The 20,510-nt window shown below is 40.9% G+C and overlaps 1 long non-coding RNA gene across 2 annotated transcripts in view; it reads left to right on the top strand.

Moving 5' to 3' along the window:
• LOC133387768 (uncharacterized) overlaps positions 1-20,510 on the top strand; it is a 120,149-nt gene that overhangs the window by 16,963 nt on the left and 82,676 nt on the right. Inside the window, exon 4 of one of the 2 annotated variants that reach the window (XR_009763559.1) lies at positions 17,409-17,521. The exons of the other annotated variant lie outside the window; for it this stretch is intronic. This is a non-coding gene — a long non-coding RNA (uncharacterized LOC133387768). The remainder of the gene's footprint in view (positions 1-17,408; positions 17,522-20,510) is intronic. 2 annotated transcript variants of the gene reach the window in all.

The following is a 20,510-nucleotide window of genomic DNA, read 5'->3' as shown; positions in this document are numbered from 1 at the left end:
CACACCATCACGCATGGCGACAGGGCACAGCAGCAGGCAAGCGAGGTGAAGGAATGAGGAAAGCAAGGATTGCAGGCAGGCAAACATGGGGATAGGCAAGCAGGGGTGAGCAGGTGAGAGTAACTATGAGCGTGGGTGAGTGTGTGGGTGGATGAACAGGGAGCACTGGTGAGCAGATACAGGAGGGCAAGTAGCAGCAACAGTGTGGGCTGCTGGTAAGTGGTTGAGGTGCAGCAGTAGCAGTCTGGGCAGGCAGGAGGCCACTGAGCTACCTAAATGGGGCAGCAGCAAGTGCCTGGGGGGCAGTTTTTGGACTTGCCTGGCTCTGTGTATGTGTTTGAGAGTGCCAGGTGTGTGTGTATGTGTGTGTTTGAGGGTGCCTGGTATGTGTGTGTGTTTGGGAGTGCTTGGGAATCTGTGTGTGTATGTGTGTGTGTATTTGTTTGGGAGTTCCTGGGGAAGGATTGGGAGTCTATGTGTGTTTGGGAGTCCCTGGCCTTGGAATGTGTGTATTTGGGAGTCCCTGTTGGGAGGGGGCTTGGTGTGCAAAGAAAAAGGAAAAGGAAAAGGTAGCAACACACTAAATATTGTGTAGTTTGGGCCTCAAAGAGACAAATACCTGATTCACATGTTACCAGAGCGGTGTAGAAGCAGCTTCTCCATATTCCTGCACCATAATATTCTGGTAATGTCTAAAAAAAGGAATTGTGGGGATCAGCTAAATGTGGCACCTTCCTATGTCAGTGTGCTCGACCCAAGATATGTGCAGGGGCATCCAGCTTTAATCTGCTCACATAGTTCCACTCACCAGATGGTATTGGGTCATACCATGATGACGCAGCTCCATATTGATCCCATACTTTATGAACTGGACTAAAGTTGTTCATCCAAGTTCTGCTCAAAGTATAATTTTGGAAAGTTTATTTACAAAACCTTCATGTAGAACTCAAAGCTGCTTCACGTATGTCATGGTCCCGAACCAGGACTCCTCAGGGGCAGCTGCAGCTCCAAGGAGGAAATATATCCACTCCCCTGTCTATTCCATTTGGGTCTGTGAACACTGGAGCTTCTTCCAAACCCCAAAGAGACACCTCTGCCGCCAGTCTCTGATGGTTGGTTCACAAACTCCTCAGGAGATCAAGACAGCCCTGAGGAGAAATGACCACATCTGGAAACCCCATTACCTGAAGGAGCCAACAGATGCTGAAGAAGGCACTGACTATTTAACTGGCCAGGAGCCAGGAGCTAAAACTGTTCTTTTATGTGTGGGTACTTTTCTTTGAGGCCCAGGTTCATGAGTATGGGAAGAACTGAATCAGAAAGAGAATGGATGGTGTGTGAGGTGCCTACTTATTTTATTTCTCACCATGTCCTCTCTGAAGGAACACAGGGAGCTGCGATTGGTCATGGCTTCCTAAAGCACATTTCCACAGTTTATACACAGTGAAAAAAGCCACTGATTACCTCACACATTACAAGTTAGAAGCACATGCAATGTGTAAGAAACAGCTCTCAAATTACCCAATTCCAGAACAGACTTCAATTTCACTTTATTTGGTCCATGGTCTTCAGTATGGGTACAGGAGTTTGGATGAGCAGTTCAGTTATGCTCTTTAGGAACATAGGAAGCTGCCTTCTGCCGAGTCAGACCATTGGTCCATCTAGCTCAGTACTGTACAGTAGGGCCCTGCTTTACAGCGCTTCACTTTACGGCGCTTCGCTAATGCGGCGGTCTCAATTAGACGCAATTAGACTAAAGCCCCACTCATACAGCGCTTGTTCTGCTTTTACGGCGGTTTTCGGGTGTCGCACACCATTCTACTCAATGAGTTCTGCTTTACAGCGGTTTTTGCTTTTTGGTGGGGGTCTGGAACGTAACCCGCACTATTTGTGGGGTCCTACTGTATACACTGACTGGCAGGGGCTCTCCAGGATTTCAGACAGGGTTCTCTGCCAGCCCTACCTGAAGATGCTGGGATTGAACCTGGGACCTTCTCCATGTAAGGCAGATACTCTACCACTGAGCTACAGCTCTTCCTCAAAGGTCCACTGCAAAGGAAAGTCAAATTGATTTTGCATGAGTTATATTCCAGAAATGATAATGTACCTAAGAGACACTTCTTGCCGTTGTTGTACTTGCATCACAGCATGCATTGCTACTGTACTTTTTCACAAAGCATTTGGGGCAAGTTAAATTTGTGCTGAGTGTAACCCCTTCCTGCCTTTGGGAAATGCAAAGCTGCTACATTTTTTGGTATGGTGGCCTGCTGCCAACGACAGCAACATACCATGAGGAGTCAGCTCACTGCTGTTAGTGAATTATCAAGTAAAACACTGCTATCTCGAGTGGTGAAAACTGAAAATAACCACAATGTATGAGGGTACCTAAGCAAAAATGGGAGGGGGGAAGGCCTCAGTGTTAGTGTTGCTTTAACACTAGGTGAATTGAGAGGGTACCGTATATAAATAAAACCAATGCTGTAGAACCACAGATGTGAGAAGTGAATTAAACCCTGCAAAGAGCAAGGACCTTGCTAGTTTGAATCAATAACACCAACTGCATTCATGAAAACTTTTTGTGCCTTTGTGAAATCAGGCTTCTAATTAGTTCCTGAGAGAACCTTATACATCACATGTTGCGGACCATATACAAAGTCACGGCTATGTATACTCTTGGCTAAAAAGGTAACAATTTTAAAATAAATATAAATACTGCACCTTGTAACCCAAATTGTGTGCTTAAAACTGGTGAATTATGCAACCTATATAAATGTCAGAAATCAATCAAATATGTTCATATTTCCTTATTTTACCTAATCTATTGTGCTTCTGCTAGTCATGGGGAATGGCAAGGAGCAAAGCGGAGCGCACAAGTACTGTTTGCGGGCTTCCCCCAGGCACCTGGTTGGCCACTGTGAGAACAGGATGCTGGACTAGATGGGCCACTTGCCTGATCCAGCAGGCTCTTCTTATGTTCTTATGTTTCCAGACCTCTAGAAGTCTTGCACAGCCCATCTGAAGTCTGAGATTTCACCAACTACACCACACCATGCTGCAGGAATGTAGCAGCAAATTCAGAAGTGCGGGATTCCTTCATTATATTCACACCACACCCCCTAACAGCCATGTCTCCAGGATTCACTGTCTCTTCTGCAATTACAGAACTACAGAACCATAGAACTGGTTCTATAGAACTATAAAACTGTTGTGTGCATAGGCTTCCGTTCCGTACACTCGATCTCTGTCTCTGGGGGTTAAATATTGCCAGAAATGTTTTGATTTTAAGAATTCTGAAATGAAGCCAAGTGTAGAACTAGGATTTGGGAAAAGGTACTTTGTCATTTAGCTCACTTTTTACTTACGCTAGAAGCTAATCAGCATGAAAGGAGAGGCATGTATTAGCTACTCAGTCTTCTCAGTGATTGACTCACCTCCTTTCATTCCAATTGGCTCTAATCAGCACGAAAGGACAAGTAAGCATGTTGTAAGCCAAATGAGAAGACTCTTCTCAGCGGCTAACATGCTCCCCTTTCATGCTGATTGGCTCATACATAGGGACCCTGCTGGGATCCTGCTCTCAAAAAAGTAAAGGATCTACAACTCTCCGTAACCACAGATGACTACAACCCTGCCCATACATTTTCAAGTTCATGTTTACAGCCAGAAGGACTAGTGGTTTGCTTTAAAAAAAAATAAAGTAAAATGATTGCTGAGATTCCCAGCATGTCAAATTCTGGATCTAACACAGAATTCTGAGTTTGCAGAGTGTAGTTGCAGAATACACACTAGTAACTGTCCTGCCAATAAGTTTGCCACTCTTGGCTGACTTTTACTGAGTCCATGAGACTCAGAAACTGGTCAAGTTCACAGATATTTCAGTCCAACCATGGTTTGGCCATTGGGGCCATGCTTTGGGCTCACAAACTAGCTCCTCTTTTCCCCCATCCATTCATATCCTCTCCCTCACTTCTTTGTTTGTGCTAACTATAATTTGTAATTTTATTACATCTAAATTGCACAGCCTATGGTTACCACAAACCAATTTGCCTCCAACCCAACACCGCCGACTTTATTTATTTTTTAAATTTATGTCCCGCCCTTCCTCCCAGATGGCTCCCAGGATGGCAAACAAAAACACTGAAAGCACTTTAAAATATCTTAAAAACAAAAGACTTTAAAACAAAACATATTTAAAAACATATTAAAACAAAACATCTTAAAACATATTTAAAAAACATCTTAAAAATATCTTGATAAACAGTTGCAGCACAGACACATATTGGGATAAGGTCTCTACTTAAAACGTTTTTTGAAAGAGGAAGGTCTTCAGTATGTGCCAAAAAGATAACAGAAATGTCGCCTGTCTAATATTTAAGGGGAGGGAATTCCAAAGTGTTGGTGCCACAACACTAAAGGTCCTCTTCCTATATTATGTGGAACATACCTTGTGATAAGATGATATCTACAGAAGGGCCTCACCTGCAAAGTGCAGTGATTGACTGGGTATGTAAGGGGTGAGACAATCTTTCAGACTTTAATGTGAACAGGTTTTCAAATTCTGGTCTGAAGTCAAACTATGATTTCCAGTGGCCATAATTTGCCCAGTTTGGATTTAACAACAAACTTCCACAAGCCAAGAAATGTGGGAATGAACTGGAACACATGAAGGAGGAGACAGCGAGGGAACACAACTCTGAGGCATAGCCCTGATAGCCAAGCCATAGTTTGCCCATGACATCTGAATTAGGCTACTGTACCCAAACCACTGATCTGCGTGATCTTACTCTCTGTAATAGTAATGATATATGAATGCTGGCATAGTTCACTCGGAAGCAGTGTCTTAGAAAAAATATCCTTAGATATACACTAACTATTAATAAAAATCTAGTATCTGTATAGCAGTAGTTTAAAAATTATCAGTTTAAGTCTGTACCAGGAGTATTGAGTCAGCATATCTGGTGCAGTGATATATTTTTAACACTCTTAATATGGGGAAAAATGAAAGTCGGTTGTGTAGTCAGTGCCAGATCAAAAATTCAGAATAAAACATTCTGTTTTTTATATCTTGGAAACCAAATAATCCAAGTCTTTGAGATGCCCAGTGGTTGAGAAAAATGCTCTGTATAATGTATAAAACAAACATGGGATTAAAGAAAAAAAATGGTAATCAAGAAAAAATCAGGACAGGTCCTACATATTAGATTGTACTTTTAAAGAATCTGGTTTATTTACATCAGTTTTGGTTGACAAGAAATGTCATTACTGGTGCCTTCTCTATGCTACAGACTCTTTTTCCAGCCCTTTACCTCTACAGACAGGCACAGATTGGGGAAGGTTCACCTACCGAATTGGTCTGCTACACAGCTGTCAAAGGACCATGAATTTTGCCAGAAAATGACTTCACTGTCTTTCTGAGCTTGGCCTTCAACTCACACCCTTCCACTTGTGGGGCTTAGTGCCTTAGGTCCCCACCTCACATAGTTTTTTTTAAAAAAATAGGCTCATATAACAGATGTGATTTTCAAAAAGAGCCATGCCGCTACCCCTTAATTATTTTTCAAATGCAGAAGTTGATGTCCCAGCCACAACAGCTCTCAGATTCATTTCACTGGTCTTCATTGCTCTTACACACAAAGAGATGAAATGTGCAGCTGCCCCCTCCACTGACCTGAAATTAAAACGAAAACCTATCCATGTAGGATCCTGTATGGCTTAAATTTGGCCTTAAGTTTGCACAAGTGAGCACTGGCTTGCATCCTTAGTGAGTTTCCTTAAGTGATTTCTATTGCCCATGCCATGGTGATTTCTTGTACACACATGAGGTTAAGTGCATAACTGTGCCCAGTTCCATGTATTTAAATCCCTTTGATTCAAGTGGGACTTAGGCCCAATTTACGAGTTGTTATAGTGGAGGGGCTGTTGCCATAATATCAAACACCTCTGCATAGTTGCTTATATGAAAAGATGCCTAAATGCTTCAGACTGAGTTTCACTATACCTAGGAAATGTTTGAAAAATAAAGTGTTGCCAAGGCTTGGTTATAACAGATCAAAAATATGTGCGTACAAATAACTAACCAAATGAATGACTGCTCAGGCCTTCAATAAACATATAAACTTGGACATAAGAAAGCTTAGAGAACATTTATGTCAGTCACAGCAAATTTCTTAGGGCCATTTCTCCATCTAAGATCAGAGTAAGGTAGCATTGATTCCAAATCACTAATTATTTTTGAAATTCTTGTCTGGCATTTGCTTGGCTTGTATATACATTTTTGAGAATATAGATTTCCTAAGGGAGGGGAAGTGAATAACAAATTCTGACATTGCTTTTTCCTTTCGCACCTGATATACTAAAAACAGAAAGGTCTGTTTCACTACAACATTCCTTAATACTTGTATTAATCCTGACCATTGAAGCAGCATCTCTATAGGCACAGACTAGTTTATGCAACTCCCATAGGGACTATTCACTTTTCCATATGTGCAAGCAGCTCCCATTAATGCCTGTCAATAGGAGTTAACACATGAGTTCAGACAGGAGAATAGGCCCCTTACTGTGCTCTTGACTAAATGGCTATAATATGGATCTAGATCGCTTATCATTAGAAATCACAGAATTAACAGAGGCTGTCCTTTGTACTTGCTTGTGCCATATTTGCACATCTAGCTTGCAAAGGCTACAGAATTAACATTTTGCACAGCAACAAGATGGACAAAACATTGCATAGACAAGCATGTGTGCAGTAGTACCTATGCAATCATTCTTCCTACAGTAGACATATTACAGTATGGAATATTTTGCGTATAAGAGACAGATAACATGAGCATCAGCCTAAGTATTCCATGTTATATGTAAAGAAACTGTACACTTTAAATATGGGTGATGTAACTGCAATGCTTTATTATACAGCCACAAAAGTGGCTGTATACTATAGCCAGCGTGGATTTTTCACATTAAGCAATGATAAACTGAAAATACCCCCCATGTCATTCTGATGCTTCCCATAAGTTCATTTCAAAACAAAACCTTACAAAACCTATAGTCCTGAAATCAGAAACGCTTGCTTAACAAACCACTAAATTTTCATGACAATACACAGAACAGTCACAGAGAATTGAGAGTCCAAAGTGTAAAAAGAGAGAAAACAGACCTCTGTTGGACTTTTTTCTGTCGGAGTTCTCATAATCTGTTGAAATTCATTAAAAATCAGCCATGTTCACAGAGTACCTGGAATCCTATTACTGACCTTGCCCAGAACTCTGACATTCATCTTCTGCTGTTTAAAAGTTAAAAAAAAAATGCCTGGCTGATTTTTAATTAATTTAAGAAATTTTGCATTGAACTCAATGATAGTGTCAGGCATGCTCAGTAAGAACCATCTGTCTGTCAGTGTTCTAAAAGTCAGAGTCACAGCTGCTTCACATGGGTAATCATGGGGCCACACCCACACCAGGCTTTGATTTCATGTGAGACAGTCATGGCTTCCCCCAAAGAATCCTGGGAAGTATAGTTTGTGAAGGGTGCTGAGAGGAGACTCCTATTCCACTGACAGAGCTCCAGTGGCCAGACTGGTTTAACAGTCAGTCACTCTGATTGAAGGTCTGTGAGGGGAACAGGGCATCTCCTAGAAGTCTCAGCACCCTTCACTAACTACACTTTCCAGGATTCTTTCAGAGAAGCCATGACTGTCCCAAGTGAAATAAAGGCCTGGTGTGGATGTGGCCAGGGACAGCTTTGGTTTAAATTTGGGTGGGAGGCTACATGTGCCTGCTGTATAATAAAAAAGTTGGGGGGAAACCCTGAAAAGCAATGATACTGTTCACAATGTTTTCCTTTTGGAAAGGAAAGGGGCTTCCCCTCTGCCCAGTGCCCACCCACCCAATCTCCCCCCTCTCCTCCCCCCTCCTCCTCCCCTCCCTGCCCCTCCCCCAGTTAGTGTTGGACTATGAACTGGGAGACCAGGGTTCAAATCCCCACACAGCCATGAAGCTCACTGGGTGACCTTGGGCCAGTCACTGCCTCTCAGCCTCAGAGGAAGGCAATGGTAAAACCACTTCTGAATATTGTTTACCATGAAAACCCTATTCATAGGGTCGCCATAAGTCAGGATCGACTTGAAGGCAGTCCATTTCCATTTTCAAACATGATTGCACAGAAATAAATCCCACTGAACTCAAAAAGTATACAAATTATCAAATCCACCCTCCCTTCTCCTAACCCTCCTTCCCTCCCCCTTCCTCTGCCCCTTCCTCCCCATCCCCTTCCAATCCCCTCCTCTTCTTCCTCCTCCCCATGGTCAGTTTTACCTATCTTAAGCATGATTGCACAGAAGTAAATACCATTGAACTCTATAAGCATGCAAATGATCAAACCTGCCCTTCCCTCCATCTTCCTTTGCCCCCCTCCAATCCACTCCTTCCCCTCCCCCTCCCCCTCCATGGTCAGTTTTACCTATCCTAACCATGATTGCATAGGAGTAAATCCCATTGAACTCATTAAGCATACAAATGATGAACTGCCTTTCCCCTCCTTCCCCTCTCCTCTCCCTTCTTCCTCCCCTCCCTGGTTCCTTCTTCCTCCTCTCCTGCCCACTCCATCCCTCCCTCTCTTGCTCCCCCCGGTCATTTTTACCTATGCTAAGCATGATTGCACGGGAGTAAATCACACTGACCTCAATAAACATGCAAATTATCAAACCTGTCCTTCCCCTCCCCCTCCTGCTTGCTCCTCTCCCCCTCCTCCACAATGCCCTTCCTCCCCTCCTTCCTCCTCCTCCCCTCCCCATCCACTGTGGTCAGTTTCACCTATCCTAAGCATGATTGCAGGGGAGTAGATCCCACTGAACTCAATAAGCATGCAAATGCTCAATCCATTCTCAACAAACTTGCATAGGATTGTTTGACGAGGTGTGCCTGGCACCAGCGCTGTTGTCTTTTCCGTGCCAGGTCAAGACTTTCCTCTTCTCCCAGGCATTTTAGCATGTGTTTTTAAATTGCTTTTTAAAAAAGTGTTTTTAAATTTGTATATTTATATATTTGTTTTTAATGTTTTTAATTGTTGTAAACCGCCCAGAGAGCTTCGTCTATGGGGTGGTACACAAATGTAATAAATAATAACAACAACAACAACAACAATAATAATAAAATTTCTTACCTCCCGGATTAAAAAGCAGAGAAATTCACTAATAGGCAAAAAACCTTGCGGTTTAAGAACTACCTATAGCCAACAGATATTTCTATCAAACTTTAAAAAGCAGAAAAATTGGGCAGCTATAGTGAATGCACCAGGGGAGCAGGAGACCTGACCTCCTCTCTGAGATATTGTACTGCCCTACAAATTTGTCAAAATGCAAACACAATTTGGGTTGATCTTTCACAGTCCAATCCACTTCCTGTGTAGCTTGGAATATCTCAGAGAGGAGGTCAGGTCTCCGGCTCCTCTGGTGCATTCACTATAGCTGCCCAATTCCCTGCTTTTTAAAGTTTGAAAGAAATATCTGTGGGCTATAGGTACGTTCTTAAACCGCAAGGTTTTTTTGTCTAAGTGAATAAGATTATAACATTAAACTGATACTCCACAAAGAAACAGGTCAGAAATCAGCAATCTAAAACATTCTGGTTAGTATCCAACAAAGTAGGTCTGTTAGAGCAGGGATTTCCATTTGCACAACAGAACTTTCCCTCCTTCTCCTCTCTCCCTGTGCCCCCCTGCAACCTCCCCAAATATGTTCCAGACAGTTGGGAACCCCTAGAACAGATGTAGGGTATGCACAGAGAACTATTTCATTGGACACCACCACTGTGTTTTATCTGAGATAGGGTCATGGGTAGCTGACATACGGGAACCTAATGTGACCCAGTCAGCTCACTTTCAGAAATATCACCTAGTCAGAGGGCAAGGCCACAGGGTTAAGAAAAATAAACTTCCCCACAGAACTGGATATCACCACAAAATTAGCTCCACCCTGTGTTGTGGAGTGGAATATTTTCTAAACTGGATTTCCCCCCCAGTACTTTATTTTTCCATGGAAAATCTTCCGTTTCATTAGTAACAATGAATGGATACCAGCTGCAAATATAGTATTAGGAAAGCATGGCAGTTTCAATGTTTTTCGCTTTGTTTACTAAACACAAGTGAAATAAACATCTACATTAGATCACTCTTTAGAACAGCAGAAAATGCTCCAATGCAAACTGAAAAATTTCCAGTGCAAAATACCCTAATTTTTATAGGGAATTTTTCCAATGCAAAATTTCCCAGAAAACTCACATCACTGGCTCCAGCCACGCAGCTAAACTACTTGGACCTCGTCTCAAGCTGTATAGGATCTGTTCACAATTTTATGTACTTAAATTGTTATAGTTCATATTTCAGATGTTCTCAACACCTCCTTTGTGGCTGAGAGATTGTTTAAAGGGCACCCTGAAAAAAAGGGAGCACAACTCCAACTCAGTTTAAGATACAGCAGCTTACAGTGCCATTTACAGCACAATCCTATACATTTCTACTCATAAGTCCCACTGAGTTCAGTGGGTTTTACTCCCAGCCTTAATGACTAAACCACAAAATTAATGTTTTCCATACAGCTGCATTGGACTAAACAGTATGGGTGCCTGTTGAAGACTTCAATCAGGCAAGGATGGAGATGCCAGGGTGATTAGTGGGTTTCCATTCTAAGGTCCTTTGCTGCATAGCAGACAAGTATAGATGGGAAGTTTATAGGCAAGGAAATCTAATCTCCTAATGACATGATCTTAAAACAAAAACAAACCACGCTAGCTTCAAAAGAAAGTTTTTCAGTTGCTTTTGCTGCCTGCCGAATGCTGAAGCCACCCCAAGTCAGTTCACTGCAATAGGTTTATTTATATGAACAATAAAAGTATATGACCCCAAAGATAAAGATCTGAGAAAAGCTTTGATAACTGGATCATGTAAGTTCACCAGGTCTTAGGACCTACATTGTAAAAGACCTGTGGTAAGAACCTTGGTCATATAACCACAAAGCTACTTTGAGAGATCAGGGAAGTTATTAAACACACACACACACACACACAAATGCAATTACCACTTGTATTAGCATTTACACTAAAAGGGTTGGCCAAGAAATAAGTAAAAGGAATGTCACTTTCTGATTTTAGAACTTGATAGGAATTTAAGATGGTTTCGTGTCAGACTTTCTAAAACAATTGTAGAATGCAGAATGATTACACGTATATGTAGTATCAAGTGGCTTTAGACAGATACCTACTACTAAGCTGAGTTTGCAAATGCAGCCATGCATGTCTATTCTGTCAACGTGGTTCAGTGAGAGAACTGTCAATGTTCAGTGGCCCTGAAAATCACACAACCTCTGTGGTCCAATTTGTTTCAATCAAAGGTGCTTAAATACTTCATTACCTATAGCTGCAGCTCATCTCTCTCCCACAATTGATTAATTGTATAATGCTAAAACTGGGTTAATTATTTGGATTTACTTGGCAGAGGGCACATCAGTTTACTGTATAAAGATGAGAATTTATTTTTAATCCATGACTAAAAGGAGAGGGGGGAGAATAAAACCTGGAAATTCCAACCACTACTTACTTGAAAAATACATAATTTTAATCCCACCTTCTTAAAAAAAAGAAAGTTGCTATAGATGTTGCTGTCTTTTGAGTTAAAAATAAATAAATGTGACATGGAGACAAGTAAAATTGCAAAGTGGTTAGGCAGTTCTATTTATCAGAGTTGGTTTTAAACTTGGGCCAAAAAATGCAGTACAGACTTGTTCATTTCCAAACCAGCTGAAAGATGCAAGGTGGTAATAATGACAACAGGCTGAAGTCTGTTTATAATGACATAGTACCATAAGAAATCCAGGTACCATAAGAAATCCTCTTAAAAGTGTCCCCTAATCAATTTGAATAGGTACCCCTGGAAAGCTGATTTAGTGAGATATCATTGTTCCGCATAACTTAGAAAGTTTCACAAGTAGCTCTTGACTGGGATTATATTTTCAGAGTTTGCTCCATTACACAGTTGCAATAACTGTCAACATTACCTCACCTTTCTTTACAGTCCATAACTCATTCTAATCTGGGAACATCTAGATCTTAACTACAGTTTGTAGCAGGATGACATAAACTTTTGGATGCATATGGCGCTTTACTTTATTGAAGCAATCTAGCTAATGCTTAGTTTTGTCTATAAAAATCTCATCGGATTTGGAATGACTCAAGAAGACAGACAAACAAAATCACAGATTGTTCCCTCAGAAATCACCATGGTTATTAATTATGGCAGTAAGGGCAAAGCCAATTGGTGGCAGTTTTATTTATGCAATTCGTCATTCTTAATTAAGCGATGTTTTACCAAATCATTGACCTTTCAGATTCATAAGGTACCAAAAGAAATGTCTCCTTAGTTGATTAAATATTTATATATCATTGAAATACCAGACATTTATCTCTGATATGAGTGCAGAACAAATCATAAGAATAATCTCCCAGAAATTCAATTAAAAGCAGTTCTGGATACCTGAAAGTAATTACACTATCACATTCTCCATAGGGTTTAATTCAGGCCAAGCCGCAACTGCTGTGTGTCCAAAGGATAATGAATTAAAGCAATGCTTTGGCATATTCCCTTACTGAAATGTTAGCAGCCTTCTCAAGTGACGTGAAAAATAGGCTTCAATAAAATGGGCAGGAAAATATATGCAGTTAAATTCAATCAATAAGCTGTCCTTGACCAATGTCCAACTTTTAAAAACAGCTCCAAATGAATTATGAGAACTCCCACTCTGATTTTAAGTGTATTAATTTTGCAACATATACGTAGAAAGCTATGTGCCATTTAAAAGCACGATTTCAATAGCAAGAGAACATATTGCAAAGATATCACACGTTCTATTTCTGATGCTAAAGATGCAGAGACCAGATAGAATGTGGATGGTAGATTGATATGGATGGTAGACTGCTAGAGAACTCCTTGTACACTGCTCTGCACAACTTGAGGAAGAACAAGATAAAAATGAAACAAATAACAATTTCTCTCTCCCCCCCCCACTGAGAAGCCTAAGTGTCTGTGTGAAGACTGAAAAGTTGGGGGTTAGAAAGGAGGGTATCTATGCATGGAAGTCACCCTCTGCGCTTATATAAATATCTGTAGTGTTCCAGAACACTATCTTCATAAGAACATAAGAAGAGCCCTGCTGGATCAGTTCAGCATCTTGTTCTCACAGTGGCTAACTAGATGCCTATGGGAAGTCTGCAAGTAAGACCTGAAAGGAGGATCTCCTACTCCACCTCCCGCAAATGGACCCTGATGTTGTCATACATACTTCTCTCATGCCACTGGAAAATGTTGCAAGGTAGATCAATTAATTGTTCACCCTTCCCACAACACAAGAAGCTATTGTGGTAAGCCATCAAGAGAATATTTTGTTATTTAGTGGTATATAAATATTTATTTGATAACAATGGGTTGTATCCAACATAGGGCTAAGCCAGGATCCAGTCAATACAAGGACTACCACTAGCGCAATGGGACTTCCCTCCTCTCTCTCCCCACCCCAGATCTGTTCTAGGGGTTTCCCCAACCCTCCAGAGCAGATTTGAGGAGGGTACAGAGTGTGCATGAGAAAATAGTGCACCAGAAAGTCCCATTGCACTGTTTCTGGGACAGCAAAGAGAAGGAGCACTGACCTCTGTGTGCTTTGTCCTCTCTTTCTGGGAGGTTCCATGGATTGGGCACAGAGGGAGAGGCAAGTATATAGGCAAGAGCAACAGTGGTGAGGAGGAAGACACACTTTATGGATGGTCCCTGATTTCAAAATTCTGAATGACATACAAAAAATATGTATTAGGCAGTTTTTTAGCTAAGGCCAAAGCTGACAAGTATGACTGCAACCTACAAACACAAACTACTCCTGCAGAATGGTTCCATTAAAATCTATATGTCACCATCTCAACATGACTACAGTTGCAGAAACAGTATGTATATCAGGGTTTCTAAACCATTAGGCAAATGATAATGCCTGAGTTTACCAGGAATGATTTTGTTGCCACACATTCCTACAAATGAAATAACTTAGCTAGTGACAACATCACTGTTGCCTCATGCAACATTTAGCTGTGCACTCATATAACGCAAGGCCAACACTTCTTTTATTCCCGTAGCAACAGAAGTTGGCACCTGAGATGTTTGTTTTCAATAACCATTGCTGAAAGCCTGAACTTGCATCTGCTTTGTTGAGCTATGGTAAAATAAGCAAAAAAGGAAGTTTTCTCACTTTGGACAACCATGGCCAGGGCACTTCTGAGCTGGCAACTGCCTCTTAGTGCTTTTCACATTCCACCCTAGAAATGGGGGGAAAGATACACTGGAAACACACATAACGGGTCTGCTGCAGGCTGGAGACTTGATATTTTGGCCTATTTTCGCCTATAAAATTTGCTGTTGACAAGGTTTTTCCCCTCATGTCTTTTTGAGCTCATCTGCGAAGGATTGTCCACCTGCTGCCTTATCGTAGGCTCTGGAAAGATGCCAGAAGATGGCAACGGCATGTACTACTATGGGGGATTTGGGTGTGTGTGGAATAACAAGGAGTCTGTTATGACTGGGAACGTTTGCAGTACTATAAATAACTCTATCAATATTGTGATAATGGCACTTTAAAGAGGTCTATTTTACAAGTGTTGAATGTAAGAGACTGCAGCTGTGCTCATTAATTCTGAAGTATGCTTCTCTCTATGTACAATCTGCAGGTGTAACATAGGGGTGTTGATTCATTGGAAGCCTAGACTGTGATTAGAATTTGTTCGGAATTTTTAAAAAAGGAAGAAGAAAAGGTTACACTAACATTGTCAGTGCCTAATAAGTCACTATTATGCTTGGCAGAAGAAAAGCAAATTATAGCAGTTTAACTGAAAACCTTAAGAGGTAAAACAGGAGAACGCTGCTAACAAGACTGAAACAACTTCTTTCTACCAAAGAACTACTACAAATGAGAAAATAGATTTTTAAAAAAACAATTGTGGTAAATTACCACTTGGCACAAAGATGGCAGAATTCTAATTAATTTGCAACCTTTCCTAGCATAACATTTGATCGGAGAGATGGCACTGTTCTATTTCTCTTGCAAGCTGGTACGGAGCTGAAGCATAAAGTAACACTCCACAGTTTACATACATTTTTTAAAATTCTGAACCAAATTTAATTTCTGCTGCAGTATTTCTAGCATCCTAAAAACGACACAGTTGTCCCACCTGGACTTGCCTTTTCCTGCTTAGCTTCGGTTAGTTGGCTGTGGCATGGGAAGAGATCATGTTAATTGGGTCTGGCTGCACTGAAGAGAACAGTTCCAGAATTGCCCACTTTACAAAGGGCTAGTGTAAATTACCATAAAGGGTTAAACTGGGGATTAAGGGAGCAGAGCCCAGATGCCTTATTCTTGATGCCACTGTGGCCAAAGGGTGGTACTGCAGCTGGGTTACATCTAATTATTTTGTGTTATTGTGTGAACCCACTCTTCAGCTGGCAAGATTCCCAGAGCAGCTGACAATAAATAAATAAAATTCAAACACAAGTACACAATAAAAACAACAGAGATATAAGACAATAAGTAGCAGAGCAGATAAATGTTCCAGCTTTGAAACAAAATGCTATTGAATCTAAAAGGTCTGGGCAAGTGATTTACCTGACACCAAAAAGAACAGGAAATAGACTTGGTACCACATGACCGTCTCTGAAGGGGGACTTCTAACAATGGGGCACTATAACAACAACAAAAAGTGCCGTGTTATAGCTCACTGCACACCTTACAACTGATAGCTTTTAAGGGCAATCTTAATGTTCAGGAAGGTTTATGTGGGAGAAGGTTGTCCTATAAAGCTGTTGAGAGTAGTTTGGGCTCCTTCATCTGAGCAACTCATCACACACACACACCTAGGCTTGTACTGGCTGCCCACACTTACAAATTTGATCTCATGCTTGCCTCAGGATGCCAGCTGAGCTAAGTAGCAACAGGACCAAGCCTGAAATATTTTATTTGTTGTTCTTATTAATTAAATTTATATCCTACCCTTCCTTTCACAAGGAGTCCAGGGCGGCAAACAAAAACACTAAAAGCATTCTAAAACATCTTAAAATAAAAGACTTTAAAACATATTAAAACAAAACATCTTAAAAACATCTTTTAAAAAACATATTTGAAAACATCTTAAGAAGCCATTCCAACACAAATGCAGACTGGGATAAGGTCTCTACTTAAAAGGCTTGTTGAGAGAAGAAGGTCTTCAGCAGGCGCCGAAAAGATAACAGAGATTGTGCCTGTCTAATATTGATGGGGAAGGAATTTCAAAGTGTCAGTGCTCCATGACACCCCTGTAATACGAGGGCTGTGTCAAGATTCCTGTAATGTTATATAAGATGCTAGGTTTAACATATTTGTGGCATTGCAAAGAATCTCTCTCTGTGTGTATACTGCATGCTGCTTTGTTGCCACCATTTCAAGCCCTGCCTCCTAAGAGATTGCTTGACTTGTTTGTGTAGTTGTCCAGCCCTTGGAAGCACTGGATAGCAAATGACTCTGATAATATTTCCAGCAGAGCCCTTGGCCTAAGTCTCTCAACAAAAGTATAAACAACAAATCAGCAATTAGTGCTAAGGTGCTGAGGTTATATACCAAGTCAAAATGTAACCTACATTATTTTTGTGCTGCCATAATTGAATTGAATTGAAATTGAATTGAAACTTTATTTTTACCTCGCCCTTTTTCCAAACTGGAACTCAGGGCAGCTTACAAATAGAACTACATGTAGTTAAAAACATAGAAAAACATACAATTAAAATACAATTAAACTATGCACAACCTTAAAACCGTAAAAGGCACTTAATAATCTAAAAACAATTTAAAATAATACAAATAATAATATAAAACAATAAAACAAGCCTTGTAAAGCCCAATGCTAAACACCTTCTATCCAAAAAGCCTGTCAGAATAAAAAAAGTCTTTACTTGCTGACAGAAGGATGGCAAGGAGGGGGCCATTTGTGCCTCCCTAGAAAGCGAGCTCCAGAACCTAGGAGCTGCCACCGAGAAGGCCCTATCTCGCGTCCCCACCAATCGCACTTGTGAGGGTGTTGGGTCTGAGAGAAGGGCCTCTCCTGAAGATCTCAGGGCCCAGGCAGGCTCGTATAGGGAGATACGGTCTGACAAATAGCCTGGACCTGGGCCTTATAGAGCTTTAAAGGTCAAAACCAGCACTTTGAATTGTGACCAGAAACAAACTGGCAGCCAGTGGAGCTGTTGTAACAAGGGAGTTGTATGGTCCCTGTAACCAGCCCCTGTTAATACTCTGGCTGCAGAGTCACGTATTTCTATACCCTATACTACTGACATTAGATTATTTTCCCTCTCCGTAGCATCTGAATCAGGAGAGACTGTGAACACTCTGGATCGGTATCTGAATGCTGTAGTGGACTGGATGAGGGCCAATAAACTGTGTTTGAATCCTGGGAAGACAGAGGCTCTTTGGGTAGGTGATTCACATGTCTGGGAGACAGGCAGGTTACCTGTTCTGGATGAGGTCACGCTCCCTCTGAAGGACCAGGTCCGTAGCCTAAGGTACTCCTGGATTCATCTTTGTCACTAGAGGCCTAAGTATCCTCTGTGGCTAGGAGTGCTTTTTACCAGCTTTGTCTTGTCTGTCAGCTACAGCCGTTGCTGGACAGAGATAGCCTGATCTCTGTAGTCCATGTGTTAGTTATTTCGAGGCTGGGTTACTGCAATGCATTCTATGTGGGGCTGCCCTTGGCCCCTGTTCAGAAGCTCCAGCTGGTGCCAGTGCAGCAGCCAGATTGCTTATGGGAGTACATGGCCGACAACATATGACACCACTTTTAAAACATCAGCACTGCTGCCCACCCACTACCGAATCAGGTTCAAAGTCCTTGTATTAATTTACAAAGTCCTGAATAACTTAGGTCTAGGTTAGCTTAGGGACCTCCTAAACCCCTATATCCCAGCTCGATCACTTAGATGATTTGCAGGAGTGGCTTTGGTTGTCCCCAAGTTGGTGAGGCTCATTTAACATCAACACGAAATCGAGCCTTCAGTGCATCAGCCCAATGCTCTGGAATGCTCTGCCAACAGAGATTCAGCAGGTGCCTTCTGTTTTAACTTTTAAGTGCCTGCTGAAAACCTTTCTGTACTGCCAGGCTTTTGCAGGCAATTAAGAAGATGCTTTTCCCCCCAACAGTTGACCTTTGTTTTTATTGTATTTTTAATGTTTTTATCCTATGGTTGTTGTTAACATGTTGTAAACCGCATTTATGTTTTTAACAAAATAGCGGTATGCAAATATTTTATAAATAAATAAATAAATAATGTATGTGGAGCATACATAACCCTTTTCCACCCAGTAATGGTGTTCGTTATCCTTTCTGGTTCTGAACTAATGATTCACATGCTGCTCCTACAGCACTGATTTAGATGTATAACTAAAACTTGAGAATAGGAGACAAGGTTCAAGAACATAGCAAGAACTCTGCTGAATCAAACCAAAGAAATATATTGTTTAGCATCCTGTTTCCCACAGCAACCAACCAGATGGCTATGGGAAATCCACGGGCAGGATACAAAGGCAATAGCTCTCTCCCACTGCTTCCTCTCCGCAACTGTTCATGTTAAATTGGGCAAAAAATTCTGCAGGTCTCTTCACCCTCGTCATTGGCCTGCCCTTTCCCTATTAATAGTTGCTTAATTTTCTCTTTTTAGTATAATTGTGCACACATCCATCTATTCACAAATTTCTACTAATTATCTTTTCCCCCCATGACTTGTTCAGCCATTTTGAAAACCCACAGACACTCCCTTTATATATCTTGTCTTTCCGTCAGTGTGTCTCTATACTAGAAATATGTGTAATCCAGTTCACATTTATTTGGGCAGATACATACTCTGAGATCTCTCAGTAAAGCTGTTATATAAGAGAAACTATGATTGTGCATTAAGCCAAACCAGATGTCTAATGAGAAGAGACTATTCAGAGTAATTTGGGGTTGAAGGGTTCCCCTCTTCCAGCTACATTGGTTCTTTCCTGTTTTCCTGATTATTATTAGTCTTGACAATAATGATCTCACTAAAGATATAAGCAGCATAGCCCATTCTGTGATTTTATCTTGATCCCAACAGATCAGGATTCCATTTAATTGCTCTATCATTAATTAGAAACAGAGACAAAATGTTAAAAAGATAATTTTCACATATACCCAAGAAGCTGTTTACATTCAATTGGAACTCATGTTAGACCAAATCATTAAAACCATAAAAGATTACATCTGGGCAAGAATCAAAGTTAAGCCGATTAATTAACCCAAATAGTGGCCTACAGATTACTGACACAGTATTGCTGCTCTAGCAATCAAAGGATCAAGAGATCCATGACCAGATGACCCTAATTGAAACAGTCTCCACTGAATTTCGTAAATGGAGTACTTGAAATGATTAAGACGATATTCACCAGCTTCTGTCAACATGGAAAATAAATTGGTTCTAATAGTTTCACTGCATAAATACTGTAATGAAAAAGAGGGAAACAAGGACAGTGTCAATCTTTTATGCAAAACAGAATATTTTGAATTACATATCACTGAAATTGTTCTTAACCATCTGATTAAGACTAGAGAAGCCCTGGAATTTACAGCTGAAGACATCCTATTAATTATTCTGTCAAAAATATCACATCTGACCTTTAGAAAGACAACTTTTTTGGGAACTGTTATTCAATTAAACATTTGACATACATGGTCTTTTTCTAGAAAAAAGCCAGTGGGGTTAAAATAGATATAATACTTTCATACTGTGCCTTACTGTGCAATCCTACACAGGTTTTTCAGAAGAAAGTTCCACTGAATGCAATGGAACTTACTCCTTGGGAAATATTCTTAGAACTGCATCCATAGTACTTATGCACCTGCAGTTAACACGCCTATGTGCACTACAATCAGGATGCATCCAATCCCTACTCAAAGGTTTGACTGGAGAGGGATGCTGAAACATCAGGAATGACAATTCAAGTGCATATGGGCACACTAACAAAATAAATGTTAATGCTATCACCCAAAAGGCAAAATAAGAACAAAATGAGGGCATCGATTTACCAGGGCAGATACCAGGGATTGCCACCACTAAATAGGGAAAGTTGATGCAGTCCTGTTGTGTGAGCTAAGCTTACTTTTGGCTAAGCAGAGATATGCCCAAAGTTTACAACTTCAGCATGCATAGAATCACAGAATCATAGAATAGTAGAATTAGAAAGGGCTATAAGGCCATCAAGTCCAACCCCCTGCTCAATGCAGGAATCCAAATCAAAGCATTCCTGACAGATGGCTGTCCAGCTGCCTCTTGAATGCCTCCAGTGTCAGAGAGCCCACTACCTCTCTAGGTAATTGGTTCCATTGTCGTATGGCTCTAACAGTTAGGAAGTTTTCCTGACGTTCAGTCGAAATCTGGCAAGTGGCAAG

The sequence above is a fragment of the Rhineura floridana genome, chromosome 6 (assembly GCF_030035675.1).
Source record: "Rhineura floridana isolate rRhiFlo1 chromosome 6, rRhiFlo1.hap2, whole genome shotgun sequence".
NCBI classification, from domain to species: domain Eukaryota; kingdom Metazoa; phylum Chordata; class Lepidosauria; order Squamata; family Rhineuridae; genus Rhineura; species Rhineura floridana.
Note: the sequence above shows the minus strand (reverse complement) of the source record. Positions and strands in the feature narration are given on the sequence as shown.